This window comes from Saccopteryx bilineata, chromosome 2, assembly GCF_036850765.1.
Source record: "Saccopteryx bilineata isolate mSacBil1 chromosome 2, mSacBil1_pri_phased_curated, whole genome shotgun sequence".
Lineage (NCBI taxonomy): Eukaryota > Metazoa > Chordata > Mammalia > Chiroptera > Emballonuridae > Saccopteryx > Saccopteryx bilineata.
This window is the reverse complement of record NC_089491.1, coordinates 297,386,247-297,401,580: the sequence shown is the minus strand read 5'-3', so window position 1 is coordinate 297,401,580 and position 15,334 is coordinate 297,386,247. Positions and strand designations below refer to the sequence as shown.

At 40.8% G+C, this 15,334-nt stretch overlaps 1 pseudogene; it reads right to left on the bottom strand.

The window, feature by feature from the left end:
* Nucleotides 1–12,097: 12,097 nt before the first annotated feature.
* Nucleotides 12,098–12,222, bottom strand: LOC136327474 (small nucleolar RNA SNORA36 family; annotated as a pseudogene).
* Between the last annotated feature and the right edge of the window lie 3,112 nt (nucleotides 12,223–15,334).

Below are 15,334 nucleotides of genomic sequence, written 5' to 3'. Positions count from 1 at the left end.
TAGACATATACCTAAAATTTCTTGCCTGTACCCAATATGATATGTACAAGAATGCTATTAACTCATGTTGGAATGCTAACAATCAGAAATTGTTAAATTACTAGCAACAGGAGAATGGATCAAGAGCTTTATAGTCATACACTAGAATACTATAGAGAAATTATAGTGAAAAAATCTAGAACTCGGCCCTGGCCGGTTGGCTCAGTGGTAGAGCGTCGGCCTGGCATGCGGGGGACCCGGGTTCGATTCCCAGCCAGGGCACATAGGAGAAGCGCCCATTTGCTTCTCCACCCCCCCTCCTTCCTCTCTGTCTCTCTCTCTTCCCCTTCCGCAGCCAAGGCTCCATTGGAGCAAAGATGGCCCGGGCGCTGGGGATGGCTCCTTGGCCTCTGCCCCAGGCGCTGGAGTGGCTCTGGTCGCGGCAGAGCGACGCCCCGGAGGGGCAGAGCATCGCCCCCTGGTGGGCAGAGCGTCGCCCCTGGTGGGCGTGCCGGGTGGATCCCGGTCGGGCGCATGCAGGAGTCTGTCTGACTGTCTCTCCCCGTTTCCAACTTCAGAAAAATACAAAAAAAAAAAAAGATCTAGAACTCATGAATCAACAGATAACTTTCACAAATATAATTTTGGGTGAGAAACGCAAGTTGCAGAATAATATTATTTACATTAGGTATAAAAATACACAAAATGATACTGTATGTTACTTACATAGCTACATATATATGTAGAATATATAAAAGCTTTCATGGGAATGACAGAAACTACGTTCAGGGAAGGAATTAACTTTGGGGAAGAGAAAGGGAGAAAGAGACGGCAGCAGCATTCATGAGAGGCTCTAACTGAATAGGTAAGATTTAAATCTGAAGCAAGTATGGGAAAATGTTAAAATGTGATGAAGTTAGGTTGTCGGTATTCATTAGATTATCCTCTGTAACTTTATATGTTTGTAATATATTAAACATTTTAAAGAAAATAAGTTTTCAACTCAAGAATCTACAAAAAGTACAAATAAACCCAGAGAAACAACAGATATTGATAAAGGTATAAATTAAAGAAAAATTTCTAAGGTAGAGGTTATCAATCGAATCAAAAGTTGGTTCAATAAATCTGTTCAAGAAAAAGAAATTGCTCCATTAGAAGACATAAAAATGTCTGACCTCAGGTGGCACAGCAGATAAAGGGTTGACCTGGAATGCTGAGGTCGCTGGTTCAAAACCCTGGGCTTGCCTGGTCAAGGCACATATAGGAAGCAACTCCTGTAAAATGATGCTTCCACTTCTCCCCCTCTTTTTGGCTTTCCTCTCTCTAAAAATCAATTTTAAAAAAGAATACATAAAAATGAATAAGAACAATATAAGATAAAAAATGTCAATAATACCATGGACAATTTTATACCAATCAGTTTGAAAATGCAAATGAAATGGGTACTTTTCTAGGAAAAAATATTTATCCCTTGAAATTCAAAGGCACCACACCTAGATGACTTTAAAGGTGAGTTCTTCAAAGCCAAAGAAACGGGTTAGTCACACGCTATGTTTATTTCAGATCATATAAAAAGAAGTTCATATGTCTGATCCATTTTGAGACCTAGCATAAACTGATTATCAAAACTTGACAAGTTCTCTAGACAGCTAAAGAAAACCATAAGTCAATTCATTTATGAACACAGGCACAAAAATCCTATTTTAAATACACAGCAAATTGCATCCAGCAATGTATTGGAAGAATACATAGCAGGATTATAAAGATAAATCAACATTAGAAAATCTATTATTGTGGGGTGATGGAGAGAAGCTGTATGATCATTTCTAATCTATCAGACTGATACTGAATGTATTTGGTAATACTCAATACATTCTTCTGATTTTCAAAAACTGTAAGACAACTTGTCAAACTAGGAAAAGAACAAAATGCCTTTCTTTTTTTTTTTTTTTTTTTGGTATTTTTCTGAAGTTAGAAGCAGGGAGGTAGTCAGACAGACTTCTGCATGCGCCTGACTGGATCCACCCAGGATGCCCACCAGGGGGCGATGCACTGCCCATCTAGGGTGTTGCTCCATTGCAACGGGAGCCATTCTAGCGCCTAAGGTGGAGGCCATGGAGCCATCCTCAGTGCTGGGGCCAACTTTGCTCCAATGGAGCCTTGGCTGCAGGAGAAGAAGAGAAAGAGAGAGGGAGGGAGGGAGCGGGAGGGAGAGAGAGAGAGAGAGAGAGAGGAAAGAGAGAGGAAAGGGTGGAGAAGCAGATGGGCACTTCTCCTGTGTGCCCTGGCCGGGAATGGAACCTGGGACATCCACAGGCCGGGCCAATGCTCTACCACTGAGCAAACTAGCCAGGGCCTGCCTTTCATTTTTAGAAAAGGTTATCCAGCAGAAACTGCCAGAAAACATCATGAACCAAAGCTAAGATACACTCCAAATAACTTCTGGGAAGAACTAGCCCTGAGGCTACTATACAGTGTTGCACTGGATTCTTGGGGAAAGCCAAAATTGTTATTTACAGATGAGTTCTTACTTACAAATCCCGGAAGAATTATAAGAATACAAAGGTTCAGCAGAGTAACAAGATAGATCAACATGAAACCAGAAAAATGACCCTCAGGTCTGTCTGCCTATTGCAGTGAAAACCAATTACACAGCAGAGGTGCTCATACAAAGGAAAGAGTTTTATTCAAGGGCCAGCCACCTGAGAAGATGGGGGCACTCCTGCCCTCAAAAACCCATCATCCTCTTCTGGTGCAGGCAGGGATTTTATAAGGAGGGAGAAGGAGGGGGGGGAAATAGAACAAAGGAATCAAAAGAAGGGGGTTGAGAGTTCTTTGCTGAAGGGGGCAGTAGGGTTAGTGCAAGCTAGTTCAGAGTGTTCAGACAACAGATTGAAGGCCACATGTCTTCTTGAGCTGGCATGTCTGAAAGTTGCAGCCTGTTCCTTCCCTCGGTTGTTGAAAGAGTTGAAGCTAGCAAGTAACTTATTGTACACTGGCCTTACAAGGCCAGTGGCTGCCACTGTGGCTATGCACGTGCAAGTTCACATTGGATTCGGGCAGATAGTAAAAGAACTCTGGAGCCACAAGATGGTGGGCTATTCAGTTTATTAAAGTTTCGTAACGGTGGATGAGCAAGCAGGTAGGGAAGACTGCTTCCTTTTCTCCCTCCTGACTCACCTGGACTCAGAGGTCCCCACAAGTAAAACAACACTCCCCAAACAGGCTGGGCCCAAATCAGGGCTTCCAAGCCCTTACTAGGTCTCAGGTTCCACAATGGAACCAGACTCATTCTCCAGACTCACCCTCCCCGGGGTGTGTCTGTCTGTCTGTCTGTCTCTCTCTCCCTCCCTGCCTCCCTCCCTCTCTCCATCCATCTCCTCTCTGCATTCTCCAGCAAAACAGGCCAGGCTGGGGGGGGGGGGGGACACCTTCTCCAGCAAAGAATAGCAAACTGGCCCCTCCCCAGTAGGCAGTTGCAATTTGCAATCTGCCACCCTGTGGGAAAGCACCTGCAGCTTTCCATAGACACCCCCCCCCCACACACACACACACAGGTGCTGCCCCAGTACAAGCCAGTCCCATAGTAAGGTAGTCTTTTTGGCCTTGAGCAAGAATCAGAATGGCAAAGCAGTATTTTCCTGCTGGGATGTTAACTTAACCCTTGTTAGAGGGGAGCAGGCCTTTTAACTGTAATGAAGCGTGGCCAGAGCTGAAAGTACAAGATTGATTACTTTTATTTGTTACAGAATACATAACTTTGATTACTAAACCAGTAATATTGAGTTATGATTTTAAGAGCAACCAACTGGATTTAACATTTTACAGGCATCCTTTTTATAAATCTACTTTGTTAGTACATTCTTATTTAACTCTATTTTATGGCTAGTCAGACTAATATCAGGTATCTATTCCTGGTTACAAACATACCAAAAACCAAATTATCCTAGGGTCCATTACAAAGAGTAAACTAAAACAAGAAATGTGCACAACAATAAAATCTGCAAGAATTCACATGAGTAACAAGAGAAGATGAATTCATGGAGAAATAACCACATTACTGGGTGTGAAGTCAACATTGCACCTACCAATATCAACCTGGGCAAATTAATCTACCAAAAAAAAAGATCCCAGAATCCTTTCCCATATGCCGACAACCTATTACAAAATTTGAATGGATTCCCAAATTCCGAGAAAACGCTGCCATTTGCTGACAACCGGCTCCAGAACTTGACCTCCCGACTTGAGTTCTACACGTTGCAGGTGGAAACTGTCTACGAAGAGTCAAACCCCAGACATAAAACCGCGCCCACATCCTTAAGCTGAGGCCGCAGGGCCAGAAAGGCCACGTGGGCCCCGCCCCCATCTGTGTCGTGGGCGGAGCATTTCCGGCCAATGACGCGAGTGCATGCCCGGAGGCCCCTACCCTCCGCCGGGCGCAGTATCTCACGTGGGGGCGGTCGGGCTCCTGGGAGGTCCGCCCCCCTCCTGGTCCCTCAGCACCCTCCGGGCGGGAACTCGAACCTTCCCAGTAAGGTTTCCTCTGCAGTTTCCAGTAAGTGACGGTCTCAATCGGAGCTGTGGTTAGAAAGTAGCCGCGCCGGCATTTTCTTTCTCCTCTTCTCCCAAGTCCCTCCTGGCCTCTGGGTCTCTCCAGGACACTCGGCTACGAATTCCCAAATCCGGCGGCGCTCAGCGCTCGGGGTCTCCCCAGAAGACGAGCCCTTTCTGATAAACGTTTCTTAACTATTAGTGATCACTGGCTCCTCATATATACAGTAAAGCCTCAATGTCCTGACTATATATTAATAGTTTCTGCGACTTGAAGCAAAACTAGTGTCATTGGGTAATTGATATAATAAACAGAGTTCCTAGGGCATCTCATCAACCAAAGCAGGCTGAACAAAACCACGTTATTTAAGGTCCCGCTGTACTCGAGAAGGTGCATTTCTGGACTGACCCCCCAACCCCCCGGCTCTTCTGCATACACGCCCCGTGGAAATGTTCCCACTGCCACTTCTCCCCCCATCTCCTTTTGGGAGCAACCTCTGGTGGCTGCATCAGAATGTCCCCTCTTTTAATGAAAATCTCTCCCAAGGACCACTCATCTCGGGGCAATGCCCCTTCCCCCGAAACCCCTCTTCTTATTAAATAATAGAAACAATTAGGAAAGAATACCTAAGAGTGAGACACTGACCTAAGCGTGTTACACGCGTTGTTTTATGTGATCATCGGATCATCACTCTGTAGGTAGACACCAGCGAGAACACTGAGGCACAGAAAACTTAGAGAATTTGTGTGAGGTTCCAGCTTGGGTGTGATGGAGTTGAGATTTTAATCCACTGTGGAATTTATTCTAAAGGTGGTGCTGTTTCCCCCTTTCTCTTCCTGACACACCTGGGCTTCCCCCTTTTAGTGCTTCTTTTGAGGAATTGGGAATTTTTTCTGGATGCTGTCTAGAACTCCTCTGTTTCTGGAAATCTGGCCTTTGTCTAAGAACTTTCCCAGAGCTCCACATAGTCCCTTGAGTGCTCCATTTTATTAGATATTTGAACTCTTAGTTTAGTAATATTTTGCATCCCCACAATGAATTTACTCCTTCTTAAAAAAGAGAGAAAAAAAATGTGCTTCTAATCCAATACTCAGTAATCAGCCTTTTTCCCTGCATCACTATGACTGACATTATCACTGTTCTCGACAAACTTTGAGCAGTTTGTGTAAGACAGTAAAGATAATTGAAGTTTCAAAGAATTTTGAGGTTTAATTCCTGACCTCAAGGAGAAATATGACATATATATATATATATATATATATATATATATATGACCAAGAAAATAGCAGATAAGCACTAACTCCATTGCACAAAAAATAAATTCTGCAGGAGTGACTGGACAAAATAGTTAAGTGCTAGACTTGTTTCCTCATCTGTAAAATGTTACGGTTAGGTGAGATCATTAAAATTTTGTGAATCTATGTTCAAAGAAAGAAGCGATTACTCTGTACTGAAGTGGGGACTATTGGAGAGATCTTATAGTATGTTCTTGATACATTATTGAGACCAGATTAAGTTTAAGGCCTCTCTTAGCAGTTTGAACATCTGATAATGGCTATAGACCTTGTTATGGAAATAAAACTTACGTTTATACAGCATTTTATACTCAATTTTTAGGAAGTTGATGACTCACCCTTCCCCTCCAAAGCCTACATGTTAAAAACTCCTGATTTAGATTGAGAGAAGCAAAATGAACTGTAATTCAAAAGGCACAACTAAGCCGGAGGTAGCCTTTATTTGTGGTCAGTGTGGAATCACTGGAAGTTTAAGAAAGTAAAGCTGGCAGCAATGTGAAGGATCTGGAGAAGAGCGATAGGACTCATTAGGTGATAGGTGGAATTGTTTAGGTAGATAGTTTAGGAGATATTAAAGGGCTGTGCCAAGCAGTATTGGGAATGGCAAATTGTAAGAAATATTGGCAAGGATAAATCAAAAGGAATTGGTATATGACTGGATATGGAATTGAAAGACGAGGGAGTCAGTGATAACAAGGTTTGAGGTTTGTACAACTGCAGTTACATCCTTTCTCTACTTTATCCTATGTTTAATTGTACTAGGTCATTTCTGTAACATACATGCTGTAAGAGGAGATAGCTTCACCAATGATGATGCACATTAAAAAGCATAATAAGGGAATTCTACAAATAACTCTATACTTTGTAAATTTAATATCTCAAATGAAGTGGACCACTTTCAAAAAGACCAAAATTCACGCAAGAAGATTCAGATAAGTAGAATAGTTTCATAACAAAAAAAAGGAAAACTCTCCAGTGCCATGTAGTTTCATTGGTGAATTTATCAAACAATTGAGGACAAAATAATAGTCATTCTACACAAGCTCTTCCAGAAAATAGAGGAGGAAGGAAAACCTCCCAACTCATTTTATGAAGCCAACGTTACCTGATACCAAAATCAGATTTAAAAAATACGAAAAAGCAAAGCAAATCAATGTCCCTCATGAACAAAGATGCAAAAAATCCTCAAAAAAAAAAATTAGCAAATTGACTCCAACAATGTGTAAAAAAAAAAACTTTGTGACTGAGTGTCATTTATGCCAGGAATTCAAAGCTGGTTCAACATTTGAAAATCAATTAGTATAACTCACCATGTTAACAGACTACACAATAAAAACTACATGTCCCTATCAACAGGTGCAAAACGAAACAAAAAAGCCTCTGGCAAAATGCAACATCTATGATTTTATTAACTCAGCATCATGAACCCAACAGGTTCATCTGTGTTCTTAAAAAGAGGAAAAAAATCAACCAATATAAAAGAATATATTTTGAGCCCCAAACAGTCTCATCCATCTAGAAGCCACTGGTTCTTTAATAGCGGTAGAAATGACCACTATCTGTGATCCAGAGCCCTGGTGGTGTGACTTGCTTCATGAGAGGACTCAGTGGCTGGAGCTCCTGATCAGCTGACTTGGCCTGACTTGGGCTTCCTGAGCAAGACTGTTTACTCCTGCTATTTGGCACCCCGTCCTCATCCTCACCAAGAGACTACATTGCTGAAATGGCTGAGAGATGGTAAGAATAAGGAGTGGTAGCATTTGGCACGATCTTGGTAGTCTCCACAAGAGATGGCATTCACTACCTCTCTGTGCTTTTCTAAAATTTTTTGCATATTTATAGGGCATAAACAGATAGAATGTGTACATAAATTACATAAAGTATGTAGCTATCTTCATATCGGTTTTCCAAAAATAAACAAATGAATAACCCAATAAACTAAGATAGAAAGGACTCTGATAAAAGGCATCTATAAAACCTAGAGCTAACATCATACTTAATGGCGAAAGACTGTATGCTGAATGTCCCCCACCCTCAATATAATATTGTATGTCAAGTATATAATTCAATTAAAATTTGTGTTTGAAAAGATCATATAGCTGTGTTTTGTGGGGAAGAGATTGTATAAAGGTTAAAAGTAAGAGAAGGGGCCCTGGCTGGTTGGCTCAGCGGTAGAGCGTTGGCCTGGCATGCGGGGGACCCAGGTTCGATTCCCGGCCAGGGCACATAGGAGAAGTGCCCATTTGCTTCCCTCCCCCCTTCCTCTCTGTCTCTCTCTTCCCCTCCCACAGCCAAGGCTCCATTGGAGCAAAGATGGCCCAGGCGCTGGGGATGGCTCTTGGCCTCTGACCCAGGCGCTAGAGTGGCTCTGGTCGCGGCAGAGCGATGCCCCGGAGGGGCAGAGCATCGCCCCTGGTGGGCGTGCCGGGTGGATCCCGGTCAGGCGCATGTGGGAGTCTGTCTGACTGTCTCTCCCCGTTTCCAGCTTCAGAAAAATACAAAAAAAAAAAAAGTAAGAGAAGAAAACCCAGTTAGTTGGCTGTTATAGTATTTCAGCTAAGAGATTTGGGTGGTTTGGACTGGGACTGAGTTTCTCAGTCTCATCACTTGTCATTTGGAGCTAGATTATTCTTTGTTGTGAAGACCTTTCCTGTGATTTTTAGGATATTTAGCTACATCTCTGGCCTCTGCCTGCTAGATTTCAAGTAGTAACCAAATTGTGACAAGACAAATTGTGATTAAAAGTTGCTCTAGACATTAAAAAAAAAAAGACACATAGGTCAATGAAACAGAATAAAGTGCCCAGAAATAAACTCATGCATACATGGTCAACTAATCCTTGACAAAGGTATCAAGAACACAGTGGGGAAAGAATCACTTCTTCAGTAAATGGTATTGGGAAAACTGGACAGACACATGCAGAGTGAAACTGGACCACTATCTTAACACTACTCACAAAAGTGAACTCAAAATGGATTATAGGCTTGAATGTAAGACCTGCAACTGTGAAACTCCTTTAGGAGAGCAGGGGATAAGCTCCTTGACATCAGTTTTGGTAATGATTTTTTGTTTTGATTTCTGTTTTTAAAAGGTCCTATGATAGTGCTTTATCACAAGTCAGATCTTGACACTCCCTGCTTAAAACCTTTCCCTTGCTTTTCATTGTACTTAGGATGAAATCCCAACTCCTTAACATAAAGCTGGTTTTGTACTTTTACATCACCTGGTCCTTCCTTACCTGTTATCTCATTTCATAGCACTCCGCTTTGACTATTATGCTTGAGATTTTTCCTACCATCGTTCTGAATATTAAAAAATGCTAAACTTGTTCCTGCTTCAGGGCCTTTGAACTTATCTTCCATCTGATCAAAAGTTCTTTTCTACAAGTTATTTTCTTTCACATGACTGGATGCTCCTCACCTTTCAAGTCTCAGGTCAAGGGCCACCTTACTAGAAGCAGACATTCCTATCCACCAGGGCATTATCAGTTATGTCCCTTGTTTGTTTTCTTCATAACAATTATCCTTAGAAATTATTTTGTTTCTTTTCTTCTCCCAAAACTAGAATGTAAGCTCTGTGAATGCAGAAATTTTGTCTGTTTTGTTTACCACTACATTTCCGGTACTGGATGGGGGTCTTTAGTAAATAAATTAGGTGTAAGAATGCTTGTACTAGGAGAAAACTGGTTTTACCTACAGAAATGGCTGAGTCTTCAAAAAGAGCTTGGTTTTAAAGTACAGGGTGATAATAGATGTCTCAAGGAAAAGGCTTATTAGAGATGAGGGATTAGAGATCTGGATAAATAAAAGGGATTGAGGAGTAAATGTTCATTAACATTGTATGGCTACATGAGCTTGCTAAGAGACCAGTGTTTCTCAAAGTGTGGTGACAAGACTTCTTGAATTGCTAAAGGTCTTCCCTCCAGTTCTTCTAATGAAGATCTCTGGATGAGGAGCATAGGCTTTTAAAAGCTTTGAGTTTCTTACATGTACTAAAGTTTAGGAACCAATGGATTAGGGATAGATAGGAACAAGCAAAAGATTCAGGACTGAGCCCTAATATGGCCTAGCTTTAAAGGTGGGAGAAAAGAAATGGAGCCCAAGAAGGAGATGGGAATGATGTCAGCTCTGAAGAGGAGCTACAATCACAGCTGTTCTTGACTGGTCTATTAGTCTGCTTGGGCAGCCATAATGCCACAATGCCATAGACTGCATGACTTTTAAACAACAGGAATTTATTTTCTCATAGCGTGGAGGCTGGAAAGTCCCAAGACCAAGGTTCCAGCAGTGTTTGGTTTCTGGTGAGAACTCTTCCTGGTTTGTAGGTAGCCGCCTTCTTGGTGCATTCTCACATGGCCTTTCCAGTGTGTGGTGCATGCATGTGTGTGTGTGTGTGTGTGTGTGTGTGTGTGTGTGTGTGTGTGTGGTGGAGGGATATCTCTTTCTTCTTAGAAGGCCACCAGTTCTATGAGATTAAGGCTGCACCCTTATGACTTTATTTAACTTAAATTACCTGCTAAAGACAATGTCTGTAAAGACAGTCATATTGGAGCTTACAGCCTCAATAGCAAATGAATTTTGCAGGGATACAGTTCATTCTATAGCAATTGGTGTTTCCCTCCATCAATGAAGGAAACCAGTTTGATGTATGTAATCCAAGAGCATCACCACATCTACACTAAATTCTTGTTCTTTTAGGCTATAAAGCCAACTTTAACTAAAACAGCGTTCTTATTTTGATCAAATCTGTATGAGATTTTTATCAAAGTTATGGAAATACAGATCTGATTTTTGGGGTTTTTAAAAAATTATTTATTTATTTATTTATTCATTTTAGAGGAGAGAGAGAGAGAGATTGAGAGAGAGAGAGAGAAGGGGGGGAGGAGCAGGAAGCTTCAACTCCCATATGTGCCTTGACCGGGCAAGCCCAGGGTTTTGAACTGGCAACCTCAGCATTCCAGGTCGACGCTTTATCCACTGCGCCACCACAGGTCAGGCTGATTTTTGTTTTGATGACAGACACTCAAATTAGATGTATGAATGGTTATCATTTAATAGAAACACACAACTGTTTTGTGAATAACTAATACCTGACCCTCATTCCATTCAGAATTTAATATGTGCCTTTCATCTTTGTTGTTCTAAAATACATCATTTTGCTTTTTAAATTATCTAATTATCCATCTATATTTTGATTTCCCAGACATGGCAGGCAGGTTTTATAGACATGGGTAAGAAGTCCACACACACAAGCCCTGAAGATGCCGGGATCAGAAGAAACAAAGGTAGGAGTTTTTTCTTGCTTTAAAAACCTCTGAGTAATTTCAAATACTCAAAGTTTATCAATTATTTTGTTCCTCTCTCATTTGTTGCTAGTATTTGAGAGAATAATTGTGTCATATTTTGTATCAATCCAAGGTAAACACAAACAAAAGGAAAAAAAAAGAGCAAAACCAAAAACACCACCGATCCCAGCGTAGGTCAGCAGCATCTCATTCTTCAGACGATCGTGTGTTTCCCTCTTCATCATCGTCATCTTCTGGAAGCCAGACGAATTCAAGTACTGAGGGTACGTTCATCACCCTGCTAAGTTTCTTTTGTTTATAAGTTAAAATATTTAGAAAAAAGTTGTTACAATTCTTTCATAATTTCTGTTTATTCAACAAATGTTTGTTGAAAATATTCACTCTATGGTCCTGGGAAAACTGGAAAGCCACATGCAAAAGAATGAAACTGGACTACAGTTTGTCCCCTTGTACTAAAATTAATTCAAAAGGGATCAAAGACCTAAATATAAGAGCTGAAACAATAAAGTACATAGAAGAAGACATAGGTACTAAACTCATGGATCTTGGTTTTAAAGAGCATTTTATGAATTTGACTCCAAAGGCAAGAGAAGTGAAGGCAAAGATAAATGAATGGGACTACATCAGACTAAGAAGTTTTTGCTCAGCAAGAGAAACTGACAACAAAATAAAAAGACAGCCAACTAAATGGGAAATGATATTTTCAAACAACAGCTCAGATAAGAGCCTAATGTCCAAAATATACAAAGAACTCATAGAACTTAACAACAAACAAACAAATAAATAATCCAATAAAAAAATGGGAAGAGGACATGAACAGACACTTCTCCCAGAAAGAAATACAAATGGCCAACAGAGATATGAAAAGATGCTCATCTTCATTAGTTATTAGAGAAATGCAAATCAAAACTGCAATGAGATACCACCTCACACCTGTTAGATTAGCTTTTGCTTTTTTTGTTTTTTTTTTGTAGGCTGGGAAGTAAATGAATAAAGCAATGCTTTCTATCCAATCATCTCCCCAAGCCTGTGTATCAATGTCCCAAAGTTTAATTAACAGAACAGGGAAGCTGCCCTGAACTGAGATTAGCTATTATTAACAAGACAGGTAATAGCAAATGTTGGAGAGGCTGTGGAGAAAAAGGAACCCTCATTCACTGTTGGTGGGAATGTAAAGTAGTACAACCATATGGAAGAAAGTATGGTGGTTCCTCAAAAAACTGCAAATAGAACTACCTTATGACCCAGCAATCCCTCTACTGGGTATATACCCTAAAAACTCAGAAACATTGATACGTAAAGACACATGCAGCCCCATGTTCATTGCAGCATTGTTCACAGTGGCCAAGACATGGAAACAACCAAAAAGCCCTTCATAGATGACTGGATAAAGAAGATGTGGCACATATACACTATGGAATACTACTCAGCCATAAGAAATGATGACATTGGATCATTTACAACAAAATGGTTGGACCTTGATAACATTATACGGAGTGAAATAAGTAAATCAGAAAAAAACAAGAACTGCATGATTCCATACATTGGTGGGACACAAAAACGAGACTGAGAAACATGGACAAGAGTGTGGAGGTTACGGGGTGGGGGTGGGGGCACAAAGAAACTAGATAGAAGGTGATGGAGGACAATCTGACTTAGGGTGATGGGTAAGCAACATAATTGAATGACAAGATACCTGACATGTTTCTTTGAACATATGTACCCTGATTTATTGATGTCACCCCATTAAAATTAATAAAAATTTATAAAAAAATAAAATAAAATAAAAGGAAAAAAAAGAAAATATTCACTCTTCGCCAGTCATAATGGCAAACATGCCATGATCCCATCAGCCAAGGAACTTTTATTATATTGATCAATAAAGACAAATAAATAGTCCATTACAAGGCAAATCAGTGCCATGATTTGGTATGCATGTGTTAAGGAGAGCACCAGGGGAGTGACATTCAGTAAGGTTTATTACAAACTGAAGCAATTACAGATCCTCACTAACCACTGTTGACATTTGGGTTTCTGATTCTTTCTCAAGTAGTATGGTTACACTTCTATTTCTTGATTTATCAGTGAGCTAATAAGAGTCTTGGTTGTAAGCAAAGGTAACTGACTCTGGATGATTTAAATGAAGAGGGATGCCCTGGCCAGATGGCTTGGTTGGTTAGACTGTCATCTGGAAACACAGAGGTTGCTGGTTCGATCCCTGTCAGGGCACATACAGAAACAGATCTATGTCCTTTCTCTCTCACTCTCAAATCAATAAATAAAATTTTAAAAGGGGAAAGAATATTTTGAAAGGATATTGAATAACCCACAGAATTGCCAAGAAGTGCAGGGATCTAAACTCTGAATATGGATCGGAACAAAGTCAAATTTTGCAGCTAGAACCACAGGCAAAGTCCTGCCACAGAGCTCAGTCAGGTGAGGGCACTATTAAACTTGGATGCCTCGGCTTGCATTGCCATGGACACCACCTGCCACCATTGTCATCACTGCCACTGCAGCCACTAGACACTGGGTGTTTCTGCCACTGACACAAAATGGGTTCTTCATTATCTCTGCTTCTTTGTGTCATGAACTCCTAGGCAGTGATTGACAGCCCAGATCGCATGTCCATGTCCCAGCTGCATAGGAAGCTGGGAAAGCAAGTATTGGCCTTTTCAGAACTGATGGTGGGAGGCATGCAGAAGAAGATTCACCAGACACAGGACAGAGGACCAGATCCTGGGCAGTCAGATTATAGCAAATGTTCTCCACATTCAACTCCAGGGAATGTTTACTGATTAGTTCACTTTAAACTACTCCTTTGTCTTACCTACCCTTTCCTCTCAGTGTATGCTAGTTGTATTATAATTAGTTTTTCCATTAGTTAATTTGGCATCAATAAATACTATACTTATCATTCTACTTTTTGTTCCATCAACTTTAGCCAGTTATTTTATTCTCCTTTATATAGGCACCCGTACCCTTTCCTCCATCTTTTCTCCTCACTGTATTTTTTAATGTTTTCAGTAGTTCACATTTACAGTCTGATCTACAACCAAAACTACCTCACTCAATTTTTTCTCATAGATTCACTGTAAAGGTTCAAAACAAATAACCAGCATTTAAATTATTATCACTGTATAAATGTTGTGATTGCAGTGCCAAGTAATGTGCTAGGATTATATTTCCCTTTCATGGATCTAATATCATGGTTACTGGGACTCTCAAAGGAGAATGTTTCTAGTCACATCATTTATATTCTTTCAGTTGCTTAAAACCTTGCCAAGTCTCGCCTGACCAGGTGGTGGCGCAGTGAATAGAGCGTCGGACTGGGATGCGGAAGGACCCAGGTTCGAGACCCCGAGGTCGCCAGCTTGAGCGCAGACTCATCTGGCTTGAGCAAAGAGCTCACCAGCTTGGACCCAAGGTCGCTGGCTCCAGCAGGGGGTTACTCGGTCTGCTGAAGGCCCACGGTCAAGGCACATGTGAGAAAGCAATCAATGAACAACTAAGAAGTCGCAACGCGCAACGAGAAACTGATGATTGATGCTTCTCATCTCTCTCCATTCCTGTCTGTCTGTCCCTGTCTATCTCTGCCTCTGTAAAAAAAAAAAAAAAAAAAAAAAAACCTTGCCAAGTCTCACTTAGTATTGTATTCTATTTGAACCATGACTTTCTTGTACAGTTTTTTCCTTAGAGTTTCTAGCTCTGACCTTTGTTTTTGTTGTTGACAGAAAGTTAATGTAACTTCATCATAAAAAAGATTTCCCACCCTTTCGATCGTGGAGTTTCTTTTCTCTGGGCATGTTCTTGCCTGCCTGCTATAAACTAAACCACTGCTAATTCTTTTAAAATCTAATTCTTTCAGATTTTACCAAGGGAAAAAATAAGAGAAAGAGAGGACAGAAAAAGAATAAAAAGAGAAAAGAAAAAAAGGTAGGTAATTGTGAATAATATAAGATTTGGTTACTATAGGATTCTGTTCCTTATTAAGGAAGACAAAACATACAGGGAATTCTGATAAAATATATATAAGAGAGGGGGTTAGCATGGAGCTAACGTAATAGTGTCCTTTTTCTTTTAAGAAATACTAAGAAAACTGTGCAGACAGATACAAACTTACTTCCCAATTCTGAGTCCAGTTTCAGGGATGAAGTGGTAGAGGGGTGAGGAGGAGGGGGTGGTCTTCATGTTTCCAAGGCC